General features: G+C 42.3%; 1 protein-coding gene across 9 annotated transcripts in view; it reads left to right on the top strand.

The window, feature by feature from the left end:
• MEF2C (myocyte enhancer factor 2C) overlaps nt 1-23,353 on the top strand; it is a 514,750-nt gene that overhangs the window by 133,943 nt on the left and 357,454 nt on the right. For all 9 annotated transcript variants that reach the window (XM_086960881.1, XM_086960896.1, XM_086960887.1 and 6 more), the window contains exon 2: nt 20,621-20,711. The gene's annotated coding sequence lies outside the window, so the exon portion shown is untranslated. The remainder of the gene's footprint in view (nt 1-20,620; nt 20,712-23,353) is intronic.

Genomic DNA, 23,353 nt, shown 5'->3' with positions numbered 1-23,353 from the left:
ATCCAGGCCTTTTTTATAACCTCCAGGGCTGCCCTCTGGGGAATTCTGGCATAGAGTGAAGCAATAGCCATTGTCACAAGGAGTTGTTCTGCTGGGTTGAAGGCAAGATTGTCCACCAGTTTGATGGTTTTCATTGTGTCTTTCAAGAAAGCTACAGTAGACTCTGTGCTGGGTTTGAGAAAGATGTCTATTTGCAAAGGGGTTACATTATTGAGCCACACTCAGAGATTATTGGTATAGCTATTGCCTTCCCCATACTTTTGTGAATCTTGGCCAAAGTGTAGATGGTGGGCCTTCTACGTTGTTTCTTGTACAAATATTCGTGCTCTAGATATGTGAGAAAATCCTTGTACAAGACATTGGTCAGTGTTTCTGTTGATAGATTCTGAAATGTATGAAGACAGCACTGGCACAGAATGTGCAAGTGGCACCTGGGGCACAGAAATCTAGGTGCTGTGAAATCCAGCTATTTTATCCTTCGAAATGGTTTTAGATGAAAGTTTTTCCAAATAAAGTTTTCTTACACTTTTATATCTTCTTCAGTATTTTATTCATACTATTACTTTGTTCAATGTGATATCTTCTTCATATACATTGATTATCCATCCATTTAATCAACTTTCTTATTTTTGCAAATAGAAAACCACAATTTTTTCCAATGCATTTCGGCCTGAAAGGCCTTCATCAGGGAAATCTGTGAAATGAAAACATGCATCGATCACTCTTTCTATATAACACAAAATGTATACTTAACAAAACACACTGTGATAATATACCATGAGAATCCATAACAAATAACAAAATAATGTGTTCAACATTTCATAATGTGACATATACTTATAGTCAGAGGTGGTGGGCCCTTGTTAGAGCATTTAGTTAAACAAACAACCTTCCTTTTGAAAGTTCGCCGTGATATACCGTGTGAAACACGTGTCGTAGGACTGAAGTCAGGTATTATGGTTGTTAAACCAAGACAGAATTATTATTCAAAATGTACCCAGAGTTGAAACAATGTTACGCGCATTCAAACGGGATTATTGCCCGCATCTGTCTGTTAAATAAATAAACAACTCCGTTGTCAAATAGCTACTACGCGCATAAGATTACTGCGTTTATCTATCGCTTGCCGGGTTCTCGCCGTTAAGACGTCCTAAGCCGCTGCACGGAAAGCTGTGTGCGGTTTGAAAAAGTTTGCGTGTGACGCGTGGGGTGTGGTTTAATGTATGCGATTTTGCGCGTTAACTTCAAGGGCTAGGAGCATAGGTTTAAAGGCACAGAGCACAATATTGGCTTGTATGTGAAACGAAAAAACAGACTAAACAATCAGTACTTCATAGCAAGCATCATTAGGATACATATACATTAGGCTGCTACCAGCAATTTCATGTATTCGTCAGCACTACGTAAATATCAATGTAATTCAAAATAAAATGAATATGTTTCGAGATAAAATGAAATGATAAAATGAAATCGGTATTATGCTCAGCACTAGAGGTAAACACATCTTTACAGAATTCATAGATAGCAACTAAACTCTGTCCGTTCGTTTATCCCATTGGGGGTCAAGGTCTGCAAGTGGTATATCCAATAGTTCTCTCTTTTTAAAAGAGTTTTTGTATTGTCTCTTTCTTCTTGTCTTTCCACCACTTCCAATATGCAAGCTTTAATCTGATTCACTTGGTGGTTGTGTTCAGTGAAATGAGTTGCCACTGCTGATTTTAACACTTTAGTTCTGATATTGCTTTTGTGCTCCGTGGGCCTTATTTTGAGTTTCCGTTCTGTTTGCCCAACATAGGCTTTACCGCAAGGACACTTTATCATGTATATGATATTTTTTGTATCGCAGGTTGCATTTACTCTTAGTTTGATTTTATTCCCTCTCATAGGGTGCGAGATGGTGTTGCCTTCCATTATATTGTTGCAATTACTGCAATTTCTACATGGGATTGTGCCTTTGAATTTTGTGTTAGTTTTGGTTGTAGTTGGGCTTTTGATGATTTCCCCTAAATTTCTTGCTCTGGTAAAAGCAAATATTGGTTCATCCGCAAAGATGTTGTTGAAGTCAGGTTCAGTTTGTAACATTCGCCAATGTTTTTTGATAGTTCTTTTGAACAGTGGGCTCACTGTTGAGTACTTGCTTACACATGTTATCTTGGGTTCTTTTTGGATATGAGGTGTAGATAGTAGTGACCTTCTGTCTTTTAATTGGGCTCTTTCCAATGCTGAATTTAACACTGTCTCTGAATATCCTCTTTTTTTAAAACGTTGTAACATGATATGTGCTTGCGTCTTTGAATCCTCGGGGTCTGAGACAATTCTCTTAACCCGAAGGAGCTGTGAGTATGGTAGGTGTTGTTTGAGTGGAGTTGGGTGGAAGCTCTGATACATTAGTAAATTATTGCGGTCTGTGGTTTTGGTGTGTAGGGTAGTTTTCAATTTTCAATTTGATGACAGATAGTTTATTTTTGGTTATCATGGATTTCATAAGTGAATTTTATGCGTTGATCTATTTCATTCAGTTGTTGGATGTTGAGAATCAGGTTATCCTTTGAACCCTTCCACAATATGAAAATGTCGTCGATATATCTGAGATATAGACGTAAGTCTTTTTTCCATTGATCTTGTTGCAGAATGTGAGTATTCTCACACAAATGCATGAAAATATTAGCATAAGATGGGGCTGCCGGATTTCCCATTGATGTACCCGACTTTTGGAGGTACCAATTGTTTTCCCATCTGAAATAGCTGTGCATCAATGTGAAGTTTAATAGTTCCAGTTAGAATACTTTCATGGGTTCTTCATAATCCATGTGGAGGAATGCTTCCTCAACTGCTTCTAACCCAATATTGTGGGGTATAGATGTATAGAGTGCTTGAACATCTATAGTGCACATGATAATATTTTCATAATTTTCCAGGTGTACATTGTCTAGTTTGGTCAAAAAGTCTGTAGTGTCCTTAACATAAGATCCCATTTTGATGACATAGGGTTGCAGATATTTATCGATCAATTTTCCCACTGGTTCATGCACGCTCCCACATGTGGAAACTATGGGGCGGCATGGAGGAGTGATGGGATTTTTGTGGATCATGGGTGTAAGGTAGAATTTAGGTGCTTTCGGATGATCAGTGGTGAGGTATTTCTTCATTTTATCATCTACGCATCCTTTAGGTATGGCATTAGTTATGATGGTTTGAAGGACCGTCTGTATCTCCTTAGTGGGATTAGAGTCGAGTTCCATATATGTATTTTCATCTTGTAAATGCAATAGCACTTGTGAATTGTAGTAGTCTTTGTTCATGATGACCAGAGCACCACCCTTGTCTGCTCTTTGACAAATGATTGTAGGATTATCAGCTATAGCTTTGAGAATAGCATGTTCTTTCTGTGCCATATTTCTGTTTTTCGTTTGTTTTCGATAATTGAACTTATTCAGATCCTGTTTTACTAATTGTTCGAACAAATCTAATGTCTTGTGGCTGATGGGGGCCATGAATGAACTTAAAGTGCTGAGACATTTTAGGGAATCGTCTTTTTGTTCTTGATGTTCTGGTACAATGTTGGTAAAAAAATGACGAAGTCTGAGCTTTCTCATAAGTTTAAAGAAACTAATGTTCAGTTCCAGATGGTTGGTGTGTGCGGTGGGCACAAATGATGTCCCTTTTTGGAGAGTTTTGATTTGTAGTGGGGTGAATTTGACATTAGAAATATTGATTACCAAGTTATCTAATGATTCTTCTTCTTGTCTTTCTTGGTTGTCACGTTCCGAGTTTGTGGTGGATCTTTCTCCTTCTCTATCTCAGGACTTTCTTCTAGACCTCCTTGGTCGTCCCCTGTGTTGGGGCGTTCTCCTAAAAAAGGCTGATATGCTGTTTTACTGGTACTTGCAGTTGGTTTTGGTACCATAGGTGTTCTCCTGGATGTCTCTGATGTAGCATCTGTATCTGAGGAAGACGTGTCTGTCTGTTGTGTGTATGGGCGGTTTTGTGTTTTCCTTGCATATATCTCTGCTCAATTATAAACTTCATCCAGTTTATAGTCGATTGTATCTCGACGGTATTTGCAGAGTTTTCTTTCATTTACTTCTTCAGTGTGCTTTGCCAATTGGGTTTTGATGTCTTCTAATGTTTTATTGAGTTCTTCAGTCGTCATTATTTTTCCAAGTTCTTCTTTGACTATAGAAATGTCTTTCTCCAGGTCTTCTAAAATTTGGGACAATTCTTCGATAATTAACAGGATCAGGTCTAAAGAACATTTATTTTAGGATTGCATACCATTTGTCAGTAAATTTCTTTGAATTTTTACACAAAGATGGTTTTAATAGTATTCTCAGTCCCTGTGGGATCCTTGACGCTTTGTGGTATCTCACCATTGTGCTGGCATGTAACCTTTGATTAATAATTTTTCGTGATAGATACAGGAGTTGTTTCACTTGTTGTTCTTTTGATTCTGAAATGTCCCATGTCGGGTCCCCTTTGAGTTTTCTATAATTATCCCCAACTTTTAATTGGGAAAGGATCTCCGTTTTGTATTCCGTGGTGTTCTGCAACACTATTGCACTGCCCTTGTCCGCTGATTTGATCACTATGCCCCTTGTTATTATTGAGTGACTCGAGGGCATCATGTTCCATCTTGGATATAATGTATCTCGCATACTCTTTTTTAGGAAGGGGATTCATCATGTCCCTCAATACTACTTGTTGAAGGCGAGCACTTTATGCGACATGAGGTGAGATGGAGGTGTGAAACTGGACAGAGGTCTTAATCCTGTGTTGGAGAATAGGGTCTGGGAGGGATTTCATTGAAATAGTGCCTCAAGCGTACCTTGCAAAAGAATGGTGCAGTTCCATTTTAAGGTGAAATCCATTGGCTAGTGCTCTGAGTACAAATGGGAGGCCTTTCTTAGAATTAGTTCCTCGTTTTGTGTCGAAATTTCGTCAGAAAGGTTTATGATAGGTTATCTCTGGATAATCTATCCACTTCTATAGTTTGTGTTATAGTATCAAGTTCCCTGATTGTTCTCTCAAGACATTCCAATGCTACCTTTGCATTGGCTAAGGCCTTATCGTTTATTTTTGTATTTATTTAAATGTTTTATACAGCGCTGGCTAGACCCAGGGGTATCAGAGCGCTTTACAGGAGTGTGGGGAGGAACGGTAATAAAAAACATTTGATCAATGAAATAGCAATAAGAACCATTAGACCAAAGAGAGCAGAAAAATATGAGTACTATTTACATAAATATTATATTAAGATAAAGAGGGCAGTGAGTAATTAGGCTAGGGTAGGTGGGTGAAAAAAGATAAGGGAAAGAAGGATAGGAGTTGGGGAACAGTGGGAGGTGGTGTGTAAGGATAGCTCTAGGATGAATAGATAGAGGCAGGGAGGGTGATTAGGGGTGGGAGAGAGTAGCGTGAGGGTAAGGAGTTAAGAGGGAGAATGAGGAGGAGAGAGACGGGAGGGCAATAGAGGGGAACCTGGCGAGGAACAAAGTGGGAGTCAGTGTCAGAGGTAGGTATTATGGACCCCAATATTTGTTGAGGAGGTACAGTTTAAGGTCTTTTTTGAAGCTGAATTAGGAAGGGTTACAGTGCATGTCTTTAGGCAGGGTATTCCAAATGGAAAGAGCGTTTCAGGAGAAGGAGCGAGCTTGTGTGCAATTCTTCTTTAACAGAGGGGGAACTAGAATGAGGGCATTGCATTCTCCTTATTGTCCCAAGTAAAATGATATCTCACTTGTGTGCGTGTCCAATGCAGAATAGGCTAAAAACATATTTTTAAAAAAATATAGCGCTTAGAATTCTTGGTGCTATACCCTTAATCCCTATGTTTGAGGCTGTTCCCAGTCACATGCCCTTGACCCACCCACCCAAGTGAGGTATCATTTTACTCAGGAATCTGAGGGGAACGCTGTGAGGTAGGATATTTGTGCCGGCATAGTGATTCCACCCAAAAATATGTGGAAAATGTGTTTTTTCAGCTAAATTTGAGGTTTGCAGAGCATTCTGGGTAGGGAAATGTTGGGGGATCCACGCAAGCTTGGACTCCAAAGGGTGTCTAGTTTTCAGAAATGTGTGGGTTTGCTAGATTTCCGAAGATGGCAGCGAGCCCGGGGCCAAAACCCCAGGTGTCCCCCCCAAAACCAGGTAGTTTTGTTATAGGTAATTTTGAAGTCTCCACAGTAGGATTTGGGCCATTTCCTGTTGCAGCCACTATGCCTACCCACACAAGTGAGGTACCATTTTTATCAGGAGACCTGGGGGACTGCTGGGTGGGAGGAAATTTGTGGCTCCACACACATTTCCCCACACAGAAATTTGAGAAAAAAGAGATTTTTTCAGCTAAATTTGAGGTTTGCAGGGGATTCTGGGTAGGAAAATGTTGGGGGACCCACACAAGCCATACCCCACTGGACTCCCCTGGGTATCTAGTTTTTAGAAATGTGTGGGTTTGTTAGATTTCCTGTTAGAACTGGGGGTCTCCAGTTTGCAGTGGTATACACCTTTGCCCAAATAGGGACCCTTGCTTCTAAGTCAGGAAAAGGGTATTACACTACTGGATAACAGCTGCTCACCCCCTTGGTAGCTTGGCATGAGCACACTGGCTTATCTCAGAGGCAGTGTGATAAGCATGTGTGAACACATACAGTGATACAGTGAAAATACTACAGATGGACACCAAACAGGTTTTATAAAAATTTGTGTTCTTTATATAGACGTATCACAAGACCATAAACTAAAAAAATCCACAAAACTGTACTCAATAATAATTATTCAAGATGGTAGAAATCGTTATTTACTTAAATGCAATCTTTAGCAAAATATAACCCCAACTGGAGTTATCCCAATGTCACTGTCAAAGAAATCCCAAAGTAAGGCGCCGATCGCGAGATGGGCGGCATCGGGCCTGGAGTCAAAACAGACCCTCAAAGAACAGTACCTGGGAAACGTGAAAACAAAGACAGCTCAAGGCGTCGGGTGTTGCGGCGTCATTTGTGCATTGCGGCATCGATTCCTTATATCGGAGGAGATGATGCATCGGTGTCCTGGATGCTTGCGCAGACAAGGGAGGCGTCAGTTCCTGACCGGAGAGGAGGTGACGTCACAATGGTGCCGAAACCACGGTTCCGTACGATGTCACGATGTCGATGGATTCTTGACCAACCACGTTGACGATCGGCTCCGCAATGATGTCGGCTTCGGAGTCGATGCGGCAAAGCAGCAGGCGTAGGGCCGGCGTTGTAAGTCAGATCAGCGCTCACGGCCATGGCAGGCTTACTATGTCGATCGCTGGCGTCAATGTGGCTTGGCGGCCGGCGTCGGGTCTACATTGCAAGTCGGAGCAGCGCTCACTGCTTCGATGCAGATGACGGCGTCGCTCGCCGGCATCAGTATACTCACACCGTCTTTTTTTTAACAAGAACAACAGCAGTAACTAAAGATATCATTCTATTGCCAAACATGAAACTGAACAACAACTGTATAAAACCATACAGACCAGGTAGTACACTATTTGACTCGCAGTTGCTCCCAAAAACTCTGTTGAGAGTGATACAATCTGAAACATTTGGGCACACACAACCCAGAATTAGAAGGACAATTGGCACAGTGCATACGACTCTCCTTGTGCATACCTCTACGCAAGCAGACTCTACATCTCTTACAGGGATTAGTTTTTTGGGGCATGGAAGGAATTATATCAGGAAAGTGGCTATCTTTCAATCTACCATTGGATTCAAGATAGCCTGGCTGATAAGGATTATGAATCCGAAACCGGTCCCAGGATGCTTGTTTCCGGTCCAGGGAAGACATGGCTTGGCAGTTCTGGCTGGACTGTTCCCAGGAGACACAGGGTCAGACCGATTTGCATATGGCCATGTCTGAACTGGGGTGGTGGAGTGAGCTAAAGAATGGTGATGGATTAAACCCAGATCAGTTGACTGGAGGTGAGTGTTTGATTTGCTCAAACACTCCGTCCATCATCCCCTTTGGTATATCTTTCAATCTAGCCACATCCTCCACCTCTCCAACTCTAGGAACACTTGCCTGTTCCACAACAACAAGGCTGCCTATCACAGACTCCTGAAACTGAACAAAATTCATCTTTGACGCAGGAGAACATTCCTTGAACACAACAAAAGCATTGAAAGTTGCTAAATTGAAGAGATGGATGGCCAAATTCTTATACCAAATCTAAGCCTTACGAACAGCAGCGTAAGGTTCCAACCTCTGATCTATTCTATCAACACCACTTATTGTAGTCTGCAATGCACACAGGTTTGCGTACTTCAGTAACCTGACCCTAAAAAGTCATAGGTGAATTACTCTCATCATGAATAGTAATCAGCATGTACACATCCCTCCTGTCCACAAATTTCAGAGCTAGCAGTTCCTCACTACGCAAGGTACTGCACTGTCCCCTCTGAAGATTTTTGCAAACTAGCTCTTTTGGGTAACCTTTACGGTTAGAGCGGATTGTGCCACAAGCAAAAGTGTGCACTTTAAACAATTCCTTAAACATTTGCACATAAGTGTAGAAGTTATCAAGGTACAAATGGTGGCCTCTGTTAAACAGTCCTCTAATAAGATCGTACACAATTTTCTCTGAAACTCCAAAAGTTGGATGGGCAACCAGATGGGTCCATAGTGGAATCCCTACCAGTGTACACCAGGAAAATATAGACATATCCTGTCCTACTATCAGACAACTTATACATCTTAATTCCATAACGTGCCCTCTTGATAGGAATGTACTGCCTAAAACTCAAACGGCCCTTGAACAGGACCAAAGACTCATCAACAGCTATTTCTTTCCCTGGAGTATAGATTTCTGAAAATCGATCAACAACGTGATCAAGAACAGGCCAAATCCTAAAAATACGGTCAAGGTGATCTTGTGGTAACGCCAAAGCATTATCAACAAAATGCAGCATCCGAAGCATAAGTAAATACCGATCACGACTCATAATTGCAGGAAATATGGCTGTTGCCATCAAGGTACTGGTAGACCAATGTGAAGCCATGGACGGCTTCCTTATCAAGCCCATCAAAAAAGGCAAACCCAAAAACTTCCTTATCTCTTCCAGATTTGTGGGAGTCCACAAGGAAGCTCTAGAGCGCGGCCTAAGTCTGGCACTATTGTCCCTCAAAAAATGTTCAGCATACAAATTAGTCTGCTCAATAATCTCAGCCAAAAATACATAATCCATGAACAGCTGAAAAAACTGTGTAGGCAAAAGATTTTAACAATCCACTCTACCCCCTGCATCACCACTAAAGGCAGGCAACACCGGCTGCACCATGTTTGGATAAACCCAGACTCCAGCATTTCCTATGGGAAGCCTTAAAGCCCCAGGCTGCAATCTAGATGCCTCTTGCACTATCGGCACATCAGTGTCCTCCTCTAAAACAGGCAATTTATCTGCACTGAGAGTAGCTTCATCCGCACGGAGAGTAGCTTCATCAACCGATGATTCCATGTGGAGAGAAAACTCACTGCCTGAATCTTCCCCTTCCCTTCTCTCCCTCAGACGCACTGTCAGTCTCATAATCCTGCTCAGAGGAAGATTCAAAAAGCATACCAACCACCTATTGAGCAGTAATTCTACGGCTAGCCATAATGCTTGCTAACAAAGGTAACTTGTCAAACAAGTCAACAACAACAAATCACAGACTGTGTACTGAGGACATTGGTACTTTAATCAATCTTTGTGACTTGGAAGGCAGTATACCTGAAGGATTGGACCAGAAACCAAACTTTCAGTAGGGCATTTATGTATTACAGGTGATTAAGGAGCTTCTAGAAAGTATGAGATGTTCATGCATAGTACTCAGCGGATTATTGCAGGTATTCACTAGATTTAAAATAGGTTTACTGTATACACATGTTGCACTTTGGGTATGAATCTATAAATATCATTGCCTTTGTAATGACATGTAGCCTACTGGGGAGTTTGAACGAAAACTCAAAAGTTTTCAATTATGCCTTTATAGAGTATTTTACCATGGGGTTCGCAATTTATAATTTCCCTTTAATTAATTTTCAAATAAAAATTGAAAATGTATACTGCATTACAAAGTTGTGGTAATCACATTGTAATTTGGTTTTGTTACCCTTTGTTTTCGCTGCTTTTTTAATGCGATTGCTGATTAAGGATAGTGTTTTCTTTATGTCCATTTAGCTGCATCTAATGTTCCTATGGAATGCATTAGTTTATGGAGGTGTTCATTCCAAAACACATTACCCATGTAACTGGTTCAAGAAAATTGTGTTTGGAAGCCACTTTGGAGTGCCGGTTAATTTCAGGCTTGAAAGTGAGGAGAGTGTATGGTCACTGAAAAAAACAAAGGTTAAAGTAACATTTTAGTTTGGTAAAATGTTCACTAACAACATAACGTTTTAAACTAAACAAAAACATGCAGAAATTCACCAATTATTGTTATGGTTATCTCAAGTAACCATAACTTATGCCCTAAGGTAACTATAACTTGCGCCCCCATCATGCACAGTTTTCTCATCAATCACTGATGTCATAGATGCCGGGTGATTTAATGTGGGGTAATAAGTACATGAATGATAGAGTGTGGGGTAATTAGAAGTGCATTGCGAGTGCGCAAGTTATTACCTTAGCATACAGTAGCAATTCAGGACTCGTTTGCCCCTCGGCCTCTGTCCCCTTGGGTGGTATTCTTTTCGGCAAATGTTAGCCTTCTATTGAAGCCCATCTGCTGGTCTGCACACACTGCAGGGCCGTGCTTAAGTGTTTGGACCTAGCGTGAGTCGATACCAATCGACTCATTTTTTCATTTATCCTTGTTAGATAAAATGCGCACCCCAGAGCGGGTATACAGTGATCACTTTACCAGTGTCAAGGACCGTCTTTGGTGTAAACCCGAGGCTGGCCCTTATAAATACACTGCTGTGTTGTGTTCTGCCTTAGCTCTACTCTCATGAATAATTCCGTGGGCGCTTTTCACCATGCCACGTACAAAGGATGAACGTGAAACAGATACCTGCAATAAGGGAGCGAGGAGATGCGGCCTATGGGCCAGAGCTGCCGGCTTTGGTACTGGTGACCCAGATTCGAGTCGCGGCGTCTGCTCATCGAACTGCCATTCTGAGCAAATTCACTTACAAAAATGAATCTGAACGTGTGTAATGTAATCTGGTGCTCGTGTAGATCGCCCCAGTGACCTTAGGCCGAATTCGAGCTAGAACGCAGTGCAAAAAAAAACAAAAAAAACATTAGATACCTCCTTCAAGTGAAGAGGATCTGGCCTGTACCAAGAACAGTCAAGAGCGGCAAACAGCTGGTGGACAGACGCGGTGACGCAATACTGATGATGCTGTGGCACGACTGCGCTGAATTGTAAACTTTCCTTGTGAGAACCAGTCTCTCCTCCTTCGCTTCCCTCCTCCATCCCGGTGACTAACAGCAGAGGAAGGAGCCTCCCACACACCCGGGGCGAGTGGGAGAGGGTTAACCAGCTAGCGGAAGTGCGCTGCTGACTGCAGGAGGAGTGTGTGTGGAGGGGCGGGGGAGGAGGGGGGAGCTAATGACCCGTGGAACTTCTGTCCTCCTTTCGATGGGAAAATGTGAGATCCCACATCTTGGACAAATGACATCCGAGGGAAACGCGACCTAAGCAAGCCAGTCCGGTTACGAAAATAAAGCAGTTCTGCTCACATGCGCGAGAGTCCGGCAGGCTAACCTTCGCTGTGGCAGTTTACTGCGCGCAAAGAAGCGACTGGACTTCACAACCGCTGGAAGTCATGCCACTGGCTCAAAAACTAATACAATTTCACAACTTACGTGAGTGCTTCGCATCTTCCTTTCGACGCCACGTCAACTGCTTATCATACACCTGTCCGACGCAGGACGTTTTGCTGCACACTCAGAGCAGGTTTGCCTTTTGCATGCATAGGGAGCATTGCAGAGGTTTTTGTCATAAATATATATTGATGTATGAATGGAATATGTGTTCTATCAAGATACATCAAATATTCACATTTAGATGTTGCCCAATACGTAAATATATCATCCCCAGTTAAACAAAAAACACAAAGTATAAACAATAGTGGTACTATGCATTATATTTAAATACCCATACAAGGGGGGTTTATTGTTATTTGCAGGTTTTAGCGCATCTGCATTTGGCAAACGGAAAGGGTTTGAGCAGGAAAGCGGTTGCCCAATTGTTGGAAATGAAGCACCACAGCAATGCAATGACAAATGTGCACCTCAACAACAGCACAACGTTCGGACGAATATGTATGAGTGTGCGACATTCACTTGTGACGTTTTGCAAAGTTCACAAACTTCGCACGTTGTGAATAATTTGAAAGTTTGTCAACTTCATGGAAAATTGTCTAAGGACGGAAATTCTCACAGAAGGTTTTTGCACAAATATTTTCAGCGAAACTTTTTTCATAGACGTTTCTGCAACATCTATTTCCCAAAGGTTGTCAAGTTTTGATGAAACCTTCGCTTAATTTGTGGGGGGAAATACCGCAACTTCATGCTCCCTACTTAAGGGCCAATTACTTCTCCTTTTCTCTGCTAAGCGTGTAAAAAAATACATTGTCGATTTATTGTCTCGTACCCCTGTCGAGGTCCTGAAACTCCCCCAATTGTATCAAGAATGATAACAATCAGTAGCAGATGAAGAGGCATAAGACTCAGGGAAAGCTGTGACAAGCCACGTCCGGGTGACGGTAGTGGGCAAGGGGCCCAAGCACTACCTCATGAATAACCTAAATGAACAATATGAGCTTTTTCATTTAACATACTGATTTTTTTACTGCAATATTCTTCGAGCACAAGACACGCATGCTGAACATGTGCCTTCATAGTCCAAGTGACATGTTCCTGTCACCTTTCACTGGCAATTGGAGCGCATTTGCTGCTAGTAGGAAACATCTGTCGCCCCCTGCTGGTTGACTCCTAGACCATCTCATGATGTTGCCTTTCCTTATCAGCCAGTCAGTGTGGAGTAAAGGCCTTCAGAAGGCAGTCAGTCTGATCTGCCTCTGAAAATGAAATGTGCTGAAATTCCTTGGGTTGGACAAAGCCATTTTGGGCATTGCTGAGTTAAAGATTATTGCTCAGTGGCAGTTCATAGCACGCACAGGAGACACAATATTATTTAGTATTATTAGAAATTGTGGAGCTTGTTATGGGAATTTTCAGGATTAAGTGTTTTGTCAAATTCTGAAGATGGCAGGTTTGCATACCCGTGTTGGCGGGATGGGTAGAGCGGTTGCAGCAAAGTCACATTCAAAGGCTTGACTGATCTTCGATAATCTGAAATTGCAACAAGGTCAAACAATTCTTTGAGCAGGTTTTGTAGCTTCCAAGCAGAGTCTGCATGAAAAGAACATAAGGCGCAAGCAGGATTCAATTATATCAAAAAATAAAAGCAAGAAAAAACCACCAAAGGAAAATTGGAACTGGCCTGGGAAATGGGCGCTAAATGCAATTATACAAGCTGCAGGTGTTGGTCCTAAAGGCTCACGAAGGGGCCAGGTATGGGATGTTCAAATGATGAATTAAATCAGTAGATGGACAGAGGGCAAATAAGAGCATCATGCGAACAAAGTTTTTCACTGTGTCCATGAGACTGTGGTGTACCTGAAGACGACTCTTCTTTTACAAATGTTAAACCAGACTCAGTGAGCTGGGCCATGGTTTTAAACCACACAGGTAAAGGAATTAATAAGATAGGAAAGAAACATGCTTTAATAACCTTTGGATGGTCTCATCTATTGGTAAAGAATAAGTAACTGCTTTAAAGGAAATGGGAAATGAAGGAGAGTGAAAGATGAAGTGAAACAAGAATCAAAGGGATTGGTGGGAATTTATGTGAAGTGTTGAAGCAACATCAGGTACATCCGTAACCACTATTGCTGCCCCACAATGGCATGTGCTCCTCTCTTGCCTAGTTGGGGAAGGATGTCTTCTAGGTTTAGGGTGTTTTCAGAGTACCTGAAGAAATAGTGGCAGGTAAAAGGGAGACTAGAGGAGGAGGGATGAGTAGGAAAATGCTATTATGGAGTCTATCACCCAATCAGTAGTCCACTATTCAGTCTACTGCCAATTCCTCTCAGGTATCATCACCTCTACTCTTATAACATAATCTTCCACTCTCAAAGTATGATTGGTTCAGTCTCTAGTTGACAGTGCAGCCACCTAGTCTATGGATTCATGCAGTGAAGGAATGGGCTCATAGTTTTCTCATGCACTTGCAGGTTGGTGGTATTTTTTCCTAAAATGTGGCGGATGGAATACACCCATATTTATTCCACAGTTCAGTTCTTGTCCACTCTACATGGGATTCATCGATTACAAAGCCGCCTTCGACAACGTGAACAGGGGAAAGCTCTGGCAGAAGCTTTCCAGATTAAACATCCCAAATGACCTCTTAAGAGCCATGCAGCTTCTGCATCAGGACACATGGGTCAGGATCAAGATTGGGGACGGTTCTAGACTATCACGCCCAATTCTGACGACAAAAAGCCTAAAACAAGGATGTGTCCTGGCCCCCACACTCTTCAATTTGTTTCTATCAGACTTTCCGGAAGCCTTAAACAAGTTAAATTCCCATGCTCCCAAAGTAGCTGGTTTCGTGTTGTCAAACCTTCTGTATGCTGACGATGTGGTCCTTCTTAGCAAAACAAAGATTGGCATGCAAAGACTCATGGACGCAACCTCCGAATACTCAAACAAGAACGAGCTCCAGATTAACAACAAGAAGACAAAAATGTTGGTGGTACGTCCAAGAAGGGCAAAGAAGCTGGTTTGGGTCCTAAACCGGGAAAGCATTGCTGAATCCAACTGCCATAAGTTACTAGCAAGACAGGAAAGGTCCAAGGATTCTAAGGTTTAAACAACGCTTTGATAAGCTGCTTTTGTAGGTAGATGGAGACACACTCGAAGCTCTGGACCTCTTGAGCTTCATAAAGCGATACAAGTTTGAAAGGTGGAGAGTGTGTACTCCATGAGAAATCACGATTGTACTTGTTTGGATTAATATCCGTTCTTTCAAATCGTCATATAAAGGACAGAACTATTTCAGGTTGCAGTGTGACATCTTTATTATTTTTTAGTGAGACATGGACAGCCGACACGTGTTTCGCCCCCTATTGGCGAGTTGCGCCGGGGCTTTTTCAAGGCTATTTCCACATATACAGCGTATATTATTACTGTTTCCAAGTTTGACAAAATCCAAGAGACAATAGTTTCAATACTTGAAGAGCAAAGTTCTTCTGTAAGTTTTCAACGCTGACGAGTGCAGTACGGTCCCTGCTCGCAGCTCTCAGTCTGCGGGTTGGTCTATGGGTTGAATCCTGCCATAAGTACCTTGGGGTCCTTTTTAATAACAACGGCAGATACAAAACCCATCTAGAAGAACAAAAAAAGAAGGGTGCAGCACTTGCTTTTGCAATCAGTACCATACATAAGAAGCTACTTGGCCCAACATTTGCTCCAACAATGCAGGTCGTGCAGGCTAAAATTATTCCAACATTAACCTACGGAAGCGAGGTGCTAAAAGGATCAGACAGTGGCCAATTGGATAAAATCATCGCAAAAATCTATAGAACAGTGTTTAAGCTACCAACTCAAACATCACCGGCCCAAATCAGGTTGGAACTGGGCATCTGCAATCAACTATTGGCCAGAGCCATGAGTTTTCTAATGTGCTGTCACAAATTGAGGTCATCGAAGGAAGGCAGCCTAGCTCAACACCTATGGGCTTGTCTCAACACGAACCTATGGCGAGCAGGGCATGATTATTAGGAAAAAGGTTTAAGAACTCTAGGCCTGAATGACCTTTGGAACCTGCAAGTAAGCCAAAACGAATTTAAATGGCTAGCAAAAATAAGTGCAAAAAAACTTTCTTCAGTGGAAGACAAGGCTCGGCTAGCAAAAAGAAGTCACGGCTGGATGACCTTGCAATCCTACGTCCAGCTGATCCCACAGCAGTATCTAACTTTATCATTCAATGCACGAACAAAACTAAGCTTCTTAAAATTGAGAATGGGAGTCCTCAACTTGTCGTGTCACTTGCCAAAATGGAAAAGAGATCACGGCCACGAACACTGTTGACTTTGTGGGAATCATAAAGAAGACATTATACACATCCTATGCCTCTGTCCAAACCGGCTACATGAAAGAAAGTCCCTCTTAAAGAAACTCTGGAATATAAACATGGTTAGATCGTGCAGAGCAGCAGTTCTGGCATGCTTTGATCCTCGGAAACCCCAAATTAAACTGTGCCCTAGCAAGGTTTTTGGATCAAGCAGAATTTTTTTTGTGATGGGACCCAAACCTGTGAACCATTAGCTTAACAACTCGGCAAGGTCCACCTGCCACTTTTATCTACACTGGACTGGATCTCACATTCTCTTTTATATGTATACTTTTAATATTTTTATATTTTGTAATTTGCAAAGGTTTTTTTAAATCATGCAATAAAGTTTCCTTTCTTATAGTGTTTAAACTACACCCATATATATTCCACAGTGTCACTTGTTCGCCCACCACTCCATCACCTTAATGCTTTGATTCTCCTCGCAGGTCACAGGTGATCCATTAGGGCCACTAAGAGGTATAACAAAACCATGCACTGAGGAAGAATGACATGCACCACTCACATTCCATGCACCTCCTTCCCTTATGGAAGAACATAGAAATGAAAGATATTGAGCCAGTGCAACCTGACATCACGGGGTGCCTGCCACTGAACCAGCCTCACTTATCCATATAATTGTTTGTGTGTAACAGGTCATCAGTTTTCCCTCGAAACAAAATATTTTCCCATCGGGAAAAGAGCATTTTCCTATTCAAATGGAACTGCTTAATGTTAGACCTGGCATCTTTTGGTGTGTTTCCCATCTTTTTGGTTCCTGACTTCCTGATTTTGATGGTGTGCTGGACCTTGTTTTTGTTGGTTTAGTGTCTCTGCACACTTTTTCATTGCTATTCAGAGATAAGGGGCAAGTGCTTCTACTGGAAATTGTGTTATGATTGGTTTTCCATGATTGGGACCTTTGATTTACTGGTAAGTCCCTAGTGCGGTGCCTGTAAATCGAATGCTACTCGTGGGCTTGCAGCATTGGTTGTGCCACCCACACAAGTAGCCGTTCAAAGGTGTCTCAGACCTACCGATGCCGCTGGACGACCACCACCGAGTCACTGCCTGCACTGAGACCTGAGAGCACTGCACACCGCACCTCTCCATTCACACCGCAGCCTTGATTTCCGACGCAGCCGGCCTGCACTGCCGCGGTCGGCTAAAACAAATTAGACTGTTTGAGGGTCTTCCGAAACCGCACCACGGTCGCACTGCAGCGGTCGGACGGAACCATGGGATTTGTTGGTTCACACCGCAGTGGGAGCCCAGGACAGAGCTATCCACTTCAATGAACTATTTCTAAAGTCTATTTTTGATTATTGATATTCTTGAATAACTTTATGTTGGATTTTTGTCGTTTTGGTCTTGTTTTACACCATGGGTACTCACAAACTTTCTCTCGGGGGGGGCAAATTTACAGTGTGGTTGTGGCTGAAAGCCGCACTGGTGGGAGCGGGGTCAGTGGGGGGGCAAGGCTACAGCAACGGAAAAAAACCTGTGACCATGAGATCGAACACAGGCTACTTCAGCGGACACATTATTCCACTGAGCCACCAGACCCAGCATACACATGTCTGTCTGTCTGTCTGTCTGTCTGTCTGTCTGTCTGTCTGTCTGTCTGTCTGTCTGTCTGTCTGTCTGTCTGTCTGTCTGTCTGTCTGTCTGTCTGTCTGTCTGTCTGTCTGTCTGTCTGTCTGTCTGTCTGTCTGTCTGTCTGTCTGTCTGTCTGTCTGTCTGTCTGTCTGTCCGTCCGTCCGTCCGTCCGTCCGTCCGTCCGTCCGTCCGTCCGTCCGTCCGTCCGTCCGTCCGTCCGTCCGTCCGTCCGTCCGTCCGTCCGTCTGTCTGTCTGTCTGTCTATCTATCTATCTATCTATCTATCTATCTATCTATCTATCTATCTATCTATCTATCTATCTATCTATCTATCTCTTAATCTAAATCTCTATATATCTATTGCTCTCTCTCTCTATTTATCTGTCTATCTAGCTCTCTCTCTCTATCTCTATCCCTCTCTATCTATCTCTAGCTCTCCATCTTTCACTCTCTATCTATCTCTATCTATGTATCGCTCTATCTCTCTCTATCTAGCTCTAGCTCTATATCTCTCTATCCCTCTCTAGCTCGCTCTCTATATAGCTCTCTCTCTCTCTATCTCTCTTCTCTCTCTCTCTCTCTCTCTCTCTCTCTCTCTCTCTCTCTCTCTCTCTCTCTCTATCTATCTATCTATCTCTCTATCTCTCTCTCTATCTCTCTATCTCTCTCTGTCTATCTCCATCTGTCTCTATTTATCTCTATCTCTATCTCTGTCTCTGTCTATGTCTCTACCTGTCTCTGTTTGTCTCTATCTGTCTCTGTCTGTCTCTGTCTCTCTCTTGTCTGTCTCTATCTGTATTTGTCTCTGTCTGTGTCTGTCCCTGTCTCTCTCTATATCTATCTGTCTCTATCTGTTGTCTCTATCAGTCTCTGTCTATCTCTGTCTGTCTGGCTCTGTCTGTCTATCTCTCTCTGTCTGTCTCTAACTCTATCTGTGTCTGTCTGTCCTTGTCTCTCTCTTTCTCTATCTATGTCTCTGTATCTGTCTCTATCTGTCTCTGTATCTATCTCTGTAACTGTCTATGTCTTTATCTGTCTCTATCTGTCTGTCTGTCTCTATCTGTTGTCACTATCTGTCTATGCCTTTATCTCTCTTTCTCTGTCTTTCTCTGTCTATCTCTATCTGTCTCTGTCTGTCTGTCTCTCTGTCTCTGTCTGTCTGTCTCTCTCTCTGTCTGTCTCTATCTGTTTCTGTCTCTATCTGTCTCTGTCTCTATCTAAGTCTGTCTGTATCTGTGTCTATCTGTCTCTGTCTCTATCGTTTTCTGTCTCTATCTGTCTCTGTCTGTATGTCTGTCTCTGTCTTTCTCTGTTTCAATCTGTCTCTGCCTCTATCTGTCTCTGTCCAAACAGGAAGCTTCCCAAAAGGACCTTTAAAAGTCAGCTGTGAAAGCTCTTACAGGTGACTTTTAAAGGGCCCTTTGGGAAGCTTTACAACGGTGCCCTGAGGTCACAGAGGCCGTCAGTAAACACAGAAGATGGCCGCAGGAGCATACGTAGTGAATACCTATTTAACAGTATTCACTACATATGCTTCTGAGGTCATCTTCTGTGTTTACTGCTGGCCTCACTGGAAATGTAGAAACAGCAAGGCAAGTTCCGTGGGCTGCCAATTAAAGCTTGCCAGGCATAGGCAGCCCGCGAGCCTAACTATGAGTCCCACAGTTTTACAGGGTTAAATAGTGGCTATTTTCCAAATGTGGTCTCCTTTTATAGTGTTTTCACTGTATTACTGTGAGTTATGTGCAAATGCTATACACATTGTCTCTGAGATAAGCCTGACTGCTCATGCCAAGCTACCAAGGGGGTGAGCAGGGGTTATTTTTGAAGTGTAACTCCCTTATCCTAGGAAGAAGAGTCTCTTCTTGGACAAGGTGCAAACCCTTGCCAACTAGTGACCCTCATCTCTAACACTTAAATAATAAATGTCATCAATTTTCCCAGCCGACCCGCGCGCCCGTATCCAATCCCTTCTGCTTTCGCACAGTGCGAGAAGCAGAAACATAAAATGGTAGTTATTACCCTTTTATGTTTCTGCTTCTCGCACTGCAAGCAGTGGGGCGACGCTCCTCTGCCCTAGTGGAGGAGCCGACCCTGCTAGTTTAACACCAAGGGGAATATTAACCAATCCAAGCGCTATCTAACTTGTATTTTGAAAACAATACAATTATAGACCAAAGCTAATGAAACTCCCTGTCAGAGTTTCAGATAAATGCTTACATTTCTAGTATCTCCTTCTCTGCCTCAAGCTCCAGTAAGACGAATCTCCCTTTTTATGCAGAGTAAACATTTTTATGTTTCACAACTTCACAGTATTGTGGCCTTGTTAGTATACAATTGCCCAAAAAACTCAAAACACTTTAATATTGCTTTTCTGGTTTTTTGGTTTGATAACTATACTATGGATATTGGGATGATAGTAACAATAGAATGCTCGAGGGCATATCAAAAGGATTGACTAAACCTTTCAGCAGTGGGCGGACAGTGTTTTTTTTTCAGATATCCCACTAATGCTCACCCCTAATTCAGACCCTTATTCGACATATTTACTTATATAATGTACTCCAAGATACACACTGCCAATGGGCGGGACTTGCCATTTGTTGGTTTTATTACAACCCTTCCACTGTCATTTTAAGCCCCAAGAGATTTAAATGCTGTGCATAAACTGACTTTAACACTTGTTTTAACTTTACTCTATGTTTGATTGTGTATTAGTTGGTCATTGATTTAATAGCATTGTAATAGGGTGAACTGATGCAGTAATTGCTCTCTAGGATCCACCATGATTGTATACAAAGCCTTCTAATACACTGCACGCACATTTGAATGATACCTCCTTTGTGTTTTCTGCAGTGGAATTCAAACTATACTTATGTTTTTTATCATGCAGGTGCCAAGTTGTAACTGTGAAGTAACTATAATGAAAGATTAAAAATAAAACTATTGGCGGCGGAGGATTTTGTCAAAAAGCGGTGGATGAGGTGAGTGTGATCAGTTTCTATTTTTTGCATACCATATTTCCTCAATTTCTGTGGCAAATACCACATGACATAGTCCGCTAAGAAATGCACCTCATGTAACTAGATAACGGGATATTGCAGTCATCAGTAATTCACGGGGTCGGTCACCTCTAATCAGAAGCAGATGGCAGATAAGAGGCAGGAGTCTGTGTTTCCGGACCGATTCCCACGTGCTTAAACCATTTCCGGAGTTTCACCTGGACATTTCACTTGGTTTCCGTAGGAAAAGTGTCTGGGTAGAAAAGCCAGGACCTGCTATGGCCCTCCCTCACTTTTAATTTCGATGGACCTGGGAAATACAAGGAGGAACATAGGGTCCTATGCATAAAAAGTTTTAAGAACCAGGACGTGTCGGGGTAGAATACAAGTATTTTTTAAAATGTCCCTCTATTGTGATTGTAATATAGAAGAAGAGTGCAAGTGAATTAATTAACTCCATGTTGAAAATAAATATTGAGCTATTAAGCCCATCTAATATTATTAAAGATTACTCTAGGCACCACTTTCCCAGGGTAAGGTACACGTAAGACTGAAGTGGGACACTAAAACATGTCGACAGAGTTGCTGGAAGTGAAGACTAGTTTACTTCATGGGACTTAGATTTTTGTAAGATACAAGGAAGTTTACCATAATCTCTTAGTACTTGTTTTGACTTCAGTGTGTGAAACCAGCCCATAAAGGGATGGACCAGTGAGACCACAGGGTCACAGCGTACTTGGGTTTAGGGGTGAGTCAGAAGACCTGCACCTTCACTGTGATCAACATGGCAGAGACAACGGAAACCTATGCTAACTCCATAATATTACAAAAACGTGCATAACACTTCTACGGGGAAAACGCTGCATTTATTCCACACCTCACTTAATCATGGGGTCAGGGCATGTCCAGGGAATCCCCCCCCACACACACAGAGTCCGCAACCCTTTTGAGTAAACCCTCAGCTACATGCAAACTCTGCAGCAAATCAATCAGGCAAAATAAATGGAGCACATTCTGTGAATAAAAGCCACATAACACAACATAATGTAATATAGGTTGCAGCAAACATAATATAATATGGGAAAACCTAATGTCTCTATAACTCACTGGCTCTATGAGAGGAGAATCAGAGATGAGGATTGTCGGAGGTGATTGTAAAATCCCGAATTATTACCATTCTCATCCTTGTTCCTTAAACCAGTTCTTATGCCTAGAGGAAACACCCAATACATACTAAGCTTTAACATAGAAGGCAGAAAAAATCCACGTTAAAATAATACCTCGCAAAGGACTTTTACTTCAGACACAATAAGCCTGCCTGAAGGCTGTGTCTGCAGTCAACTGAGAGTAAACTTGCTGGGCTAGATGCTCTGTTGACTCCTCAGAACTACAGATGCAAATGGCTATGAAATGCTGACAAGGCCAAGGGGTACTAACTGCAGAAGTATTCTGAGGACACAAAAGCTGGAGTTAAACCTATGCATAGACCGAACTATGAACATGGGATTAAAGTCATCAACCACTCCCACAGGGAAGGGAACTAATCAAGTGTATGCTGAGCGCTGTAATAAATAAAAATATTTATAGGGTTTGAAAGGTCATCCTCGAGTTATTACCAAAATGCACCCCCACATTTTTTTACCCAAGTTACATTTTGCTGCCATACTTTCTAGCAAGGCCAATTACATGTAAGATAAAAGTGAACAAAAATGGCAAACGGCCCGCGTCATAATTTGTGAACAGTTCCCCTTATACCGGAATAGCAGCTGAGCAAGCATCCCTGAAGGCTGCATAAGATTGACAAAAGCCCTAGAAGTTGTCCAGGGGCCCTGGGACCTGGAGGAAATATATGATATGAGCAGCCACATCCTAGGTTTCCTCCTTCTTAAGGTTGAAGTGAATTGTACATTAGGTAGGTTAGCTACAAGACCTCTCCACTTACTTAATAGTTTATAAACCAACAAGAACAACAGACACATTTCCTGAGGTTCCATGACCACTCAAATTGCCCATATGAGTGTGAACAGATGATCAAAAGGAAAGTTAAAAACTTCTGGCTTCCCTTCAAAGTCCCCTTCAAAGGCATTCAGTCGGAGACTTGAGACAGTGGAGAGGTAGAAAGCAGAAACTAGAACCAAGAAGCAAACAAGCAAAGGGTGATCTGCAATGCATGCATTTTAGTATATGAATTGAGGTTTGGCGCAGACCCAGTAATATGAGCCATGGCTGGCCCGTTACTAACACTACCCCTGCATTACCTCCTCGTCCGTCTTCCTCGCCACAGTATTCACCCATGAGCCTCCGGCTCCACACAGAACTCCAAGTATAATTTTTTTAAAAACGCTCCAGTCTCCCTCTCCCTCCTCCAAGATGGCCCCCAGTGGCTCCAGCCAATCCCATAAAGGGATACAGATACACCTAATCGACCTGTTCTTTTTTTCTGCACTACTCCGAGTGCTGTGTTCCCTGCTGGTCAGGTGAGTGGGGCTGGGGTCTTGCTTGAGCAACCCCTTGTGGCCTTGAATATTTAGTTGGGGGGAAGTTAGATGTTGTGTTGTACTTCGTTTTTTATTTTTTATTTGTATTTGTTCCCCCCTTCTTTTGCCAGGCGCCTTGTCCTGCTT

This window comes from Lissotriton vulgaris, chromosome 3_1, assembly GCF_964263255.1.
Source record: "Lissotriton vulgaris chromosome 3_1, aLisVul1.2, whole genome shotgun sequence".
Lineage (NCBI taxonomy): Eukaryota > Metazoa > Chordata > Amphibia > Caudata > Salamandridae > Lissotriton > Lissotriton vulgaris.
The sequence above is the reverse complement of the archived record's forward strand: the minus strand, read 5'-3'. Positions and strand labels throughout refer to the sequence as shown.